This window comes from Myxine glutinosa, chromosome 5 (assembly GCF_964187855.1).
Source record: "Myxine glutinosa chromosome 5, kmMyxGlut1.1, whole genome shotgun sequence".
Lineage (NCBI taxonomy): Eukaryota > Metazoa > Chordata > Myxini > Myxiniformes > Myxinidae > Myxine > Myxine glutinosa.
Window position 1 is genome coordinate 55080531 of NC_136265.1, and position 6000 is coordinate 55086530.

Here is a 6000-nt window from a genome sequence, read left to right on the forward strand (position 1 = left end):
AAGGTCCACCTTCGGTTGAGCTTCAACTTTCCGACAGATGGCCTCACATTATCCTCGAGCACCCTCTGGTACAATGAAGAGTTCATAGCGGATTCTATGATGGTGAGCTTCCCAGGCCCTGATGCAGCAAAGCTGCCCCAAACCATAATATTTCCACCACCATGCTTTACAGTTGGTATCAGGTTATTGTGGTCAAATGCTGTCTTTGGTTTTCGCCAAACATGTCTTCTGGTACTGTGGCCAAATAGCTCTACCTTTGACTCATCTGTCCAGAGCACATTGTTCCAGAAGTGCTGGTCTTTGCCTAGGTGTTCATTGGCAAACTTTAGTCTTGCCCTGATGTTCTTTCTGGACAGCAAAGGTTTCCTCCTGGCACACCTCCCATGTAGATCAAATTTGTGCAGCCTCTTTCTAATGGTAGACTCATGCACTTTGACATCAACAGTGGCAAGAGCTACTTGTAGGTCCCGTGATGACATTCTGGGGTCTTTAGAGACTTCTTTCAGCATCTTGCGGTCTTATCTCGGGCTGAACTTGCTGGGGCGGACTGTCCCGAACAAGTTGGCAGTTGTTTGGAATCTTCTCCACTTGTAGATGATTTTCCGGACAGTCGAATGATTGATTTCAAATTGTTTGCAGATCTTTTTAAATCCCTTCCCAGACTCGTAGGCATCTATAACCTTCTTTCTGAAGGCCTCAGGGAGCTCTTTTGATCTTGGCATCGTGACGCCGCACACTTCAACAACAAAGAGCAAACCAAACGAAATGTCTGAGGTTTAAATAAGACAGGTTTCTCCAAGATCCTCTCTACGATGTTCTAATCATTTGCACCTGAGCTGGTGCACCTGATTCTAATTTTAGGTATTTGAAGTCGTGATAAATGTAGGGGTGTACTTACTTTTTCCACATGCAAAATGTGCATTTATGTTTATTTAAATTATACAATGGTCTACAAAATGTTAATGTTTCATGATATTTGTTATATTATATCGCCTTTATCTATCAATATTGTTGAAATGAAGATCAAATAGCTGTATGTTGAAAAAGTCAAAACTTTACATGGGGTGTACTTACTTTTTCACGTGACTGTGTATGGTTGTGTTTGTTCCTTGCAAAATCGAAGATTTTTCAAGTATATTGGTCGGTTGCGTTTGTGGTTCTGGTCTAGTCAAATTTCTGGGAAACGTGAATTCATGAGGCATTTTTGAGTAAAAGCAAGCAAGCCACTTTTTCTGGGGTAGTTTTTCGTGCTGAATACGAATCTGTTGTTTGCCAAGCCCAAAAATGCGTAATTAGGTCACTAATCAAGGTCAAAGGTCAATGAGTGCAAAATTCAAAATTTTTGAAAAAATGTTTTATTTTACATCACCTATCTGTACATTTCAATTATTTTACAGTATTTTGTCTGGTAAGGTTACTACAGCTTTTCACAATTATGAAAGTAAAGGGAATTGTGAAGGGAAAAAATCAGATTTTTGTGAATATATCCGTAATGAAGCAACTTTTCGTTTTTTGACATACTGTTTTAATTCACTTGAATTGTTGCCTTAAATACCATCAGTGAAGTGGTTTACCTGAGTCCTATATAATAGCAAGATTGTTTTCTACACTAAATGTCAATATTTGACTAATTAGCCACTTAATTAAGGCTAACGGTCACAAGGCGCAAAGTGCTCTTACATGGCACAAGGCGCAAAATGCACTTCATGGCAAACATGTTTGGAGTGCAGGCAGTTGATCATTATCACATGTATTCTTAATTAATCCTGAATCAATTGCAGTCTGTCAGACTGATTGGCTGGAAGGAGGAGCCATCCAGGGGAATGCCAATTAGCTTAACTATGTAAGCTCTGACCCCCCCCCCCCTACTTTGGCCTGTTTCGACATGGTGTTTCACTGGCATTGCACTTGCAGGCCTCAGTGCAGAACTGTTTCCCCCACTTCCGACAAGAGCAACTATCAGAACTGCAACCTTTCTTGCAACCACACTGAGTAAGTTCTCGGCATCCCTTTGGAATTGACGGTAAAGTTGTAAGAACCGGTGACAACTTGTCATCAACGAGTTTCCATCCACAATCAGTCGGCGGTGGCAGATCTGTCATTGGATTACTGGCCTCTCTCCAAATGAAACTTTGGTAGTTTGCACGCTCTATGTGGAACTTTGCTGCATCACTAGATGGAGGTAGGGTCTCCGTTGCATGGCATTTGTTGAACAGTTTAATGCGGGCTTGATTACAGTTCTCAGATGGTTCCTTGTAGATATGGCAAATGAACTTTTCAGCATCTTCTGTGACCTTCTTTGATGGTGTCGGAAACTGCTGTTGTTGGATCTTTTCAACTGCTGTTGGTATATCCAACGTTGACGTATTGGATGGTTTGATGTCTCCAAGACCGCTTTCAGCAGATGGCCCCCTCTGCCAGGCAGCTAACTGAGTAGCGTGAAATGTATTTTTGCCATCTAGGGTAGAGTCATTGATGTCAATATTGTCGCCAGAAAAATGCACAAATCGTCCCGAAACCAGGTTGCTGGTAACAACTGCCCCAGTTTCTTGATCAAGCGCTTTCAGAGTGTTTTCAGCCATGGCAGTGTCATACCTAAGAACCCGGTTATAGCTGATTATGTGCCCAGCATTATGGAATAGCTCAACTAATTTCTTTGATCGAGTTGACTGGTGCAGCGTCATACCCATTCCAACGTGTTTAGGCGGTGCCTTCTTGTCTCCACATACACCATAGACCATGTCTTGTCCAATGCTAAGGACCCTTGTCTTCTTCACCCAACCAGTTTCAGACATCGCACTTTCGTCAAACTCAGCATCGACACTACTTTGGCCTCCAAGCAAGATATTCACAAACATGAGTACAGATGGTGGTACACTTGCCAACTCTGCTTTTTCGCTTACATCGCAACCTTCGAATGCAGGATGTGACATGATATCACTGCGGAGTTGCAGAGCAACGTGCACTAAAGACAGAAAATGATCATCCTGTTGTCTAAATATGGGAATATAGTCTGCACTGTTCTGACCGCACACCATTTCTGAAAGAGGTATGTGACTGAAATGTCGTGGAAGAAGCAAAGTTTGTTTCTCTGAAGGCGCCAAATTTCTTAGCACAAGAAATTCATAAATGTCCCCAATGCAATTCGACAAAGTTTCTTTAAAAGTCCCCAGTCTATTAGGATACGATGTAGGAATTGTGCCGTCGCACTCACTGGCTAACTCTTTGTACCTCTCGAACACTGCAGATAGTTCAAATACGTGCCCTTTCTCAGCAGAGTGACGCAGCTCTTGACACAACCATGATATCGCCATGTCTGCTGATTTGCTTTCAGTTTCTGCCCTTTTGACATCCCTAAAGAATTTACTAAGACAGTTAACATGGTAACATGCCTCAGCTGAGATTAAATCATTCTCATTTGCAGTACGGACTAAGATGTTATGTACAAATTTAGCTTTTTCCGTAATTTCATTACTCATTTTGAAGGTTGTGACACGACTTGTCTTCTGCTTCTTGTCAAAGTTCTGGCAGAACATACACAATGTCCAGTTCATCTTAGTAGTACTACTGCGTAAAAACGGACATGCTTCAGCCGAAACACTCTTTCTTTCAGGATCTTTTTCGTTTTTCGATTGTTCCTTGGCTAGCTTAGCATTTATTTTCCCCTTGTGTGTGTATGCAGAGTAACATAGCTTATGCCATTTAAGTTTGGGGAGACTTTCTGGAGGCTCTGCAAAGAGAGTCGAAAGCCTGTCCACGGCTGATCGAAATTCATAGTGTCTAAGTTTGCATCGGAGCTCGGTCGCCTCTCTGATGGCAGCAATACCCTGGTTTGTCTGGTTGAAAATCGTATCTTTGACCTGGCTAGTTCCCTGACAAATGATACAAAGTTCAAACGACACATCCTCACGCTGTCGCTTGAGGCTGGCAATAGGTTCCATGGTTGGCCTGAGGGGAGAAACAGAAACCAAACTAAGCACCAGGCACGCATGTTCTGACCATGAAAACTACAACGTTGTATGATATACTGCAACAGCCCTTAAATGATCGAATAAGCGCAGGCAGTGTTGGCCCGGGTTTTAATCTTATTCTCAAAGACACAAAGTAAAGCTTCTTCAAGACAAAACATCTAACCGATATCACTAATTCATTAGTGGTAGATGCATTAGGCACTCATCGTCAATGCCCATGCCCTGCCTGTCTTTTTACTACTGTTAGGTAAATGTACATGTATGTAGGCCTGCCTATGATGTGAGATGTCAAGCATACATTACACATTTGTATGTACATGTATCTCACCAAAGAAGAATGCATTCCTTTACTTTCATTTGATTTTATATTTCATTTTTTAACAATCTTAAAAAGACCCTTACCTGTACTCCTGAAATGTTTAATGCCTGATGCCTAGGGTACGAACTAGATGGCTTATGCTAGGCTATTAGATTCATTCTTCATCATTAAGGGTCTATTGAAGAACACCCTGCTCTGTCTGAATGGAAATGATTTGACAAACATGGCAAATGCATTGGGGTCAGAAAGATGAAGCCACTTTCACTGTTGAGTGAAAGGGATGGTTTCAAGTGCAAGTAACTGTTACGTCATTGCAAGACTTTCGCACTCATTGACCTTTGACCTATGTTGTTTACCGGTGACATTTAGATTCTGTCTTTATAAAATCTATCTCTAGACCATCAATAGGAGCATAAAAACTCTGCCCCATTGTGCATTTAGAGGTTAAACTGCAAGCAAATTACGCAAAAACTAATTGTCGCCCCTTACAGAGATAAAGGCAAATGAGCATAGATGTGTCCTCACGTTTTCCTTTAAAAATAAGATTTTGAAAAGCTTTAGCAACCTTACTAGACAAAATATTGTAAAATAATTGAAATGTACAGATAGGGGATGTAAAATAAAGCATTTTTTCAAAAAAATTGAATTTTGCACTCATTGACCTTTGACCTTGATTAGTGACCTAATTACGCATTTTTGGGCTTGGCAAACAACAGATTCATATTCAGCATGAAAAACTACCCCAGAAAAGTTTGTCTGTCCCCTCATTTATACTTGCCTCAGGTCACAATTTGAAACCGATGTTCATGAAACTTCACCAAATGGTAGAGTTCGTGGTCCGACAAAATCCTATATATATTTCAGGTCAAAAGGTCAAAAGGTCAACATAGGCCTAAAGTCAACCACTTTTTTTCAAATTTCTAAAATCCTCAATTTTAATCCGATTGACTTGAAATTTGAATAGGATTTACATATCGGCGAACTGAATTCAACCACCAACTATTTTTGAGATCAGCTTTGGCCAAACGGTCAACATAGGCCAAAGGTCAACAACAATTTCAAATTTCTGAAATCCTTAATTTTCATCCGATTCACTTCAAATTTAATATGATTTACATATCAGCTAACTGAATTCAACCACCAACTATTTTTGAGATCAACATAGGCCAAAGGTCAACATCGGCCAAAGGTCAACAACAATTTCAAATTTCTAAAATCCTCAATTTTCATCCGATTTACTTGGAATTTGAATGTGATTTTCATATCGGCTAACTGAATTCAACCATCAACAATTTTTGAGATCAGCATAGACCAACAGGTCAACATAGGCCAAAGTTCAACCCCCTGTGCTGTCTTTCCCTCGCGGTTGTCAGCTCTTTCACGAGCCTCGATTCAGTATAGAAAAAAAAAGAAAAAAAAAAGGTCAACCATTTCTTTTCAAATTTCTAAAATCCTCAATTTTAATCCGATTGACATGAAATTTGAATAGGATTTTCTTTTCAGCAAACTGAATTCAACCACCAACTATTTTTGAGATCAGCTTAGGCCAAACGGTCAACATAGGCCAAAGGTCAACAACAATTTCAAATTTCTAAAATCCTCAATTTTTATCCGATTGACTTGAAATTTGAATAGGATTTACATATCGGCTAACTGAATTCAACCACCAACTATTTTTGAGATCAGCTTTGGCCAAAAGGTCAACATAGG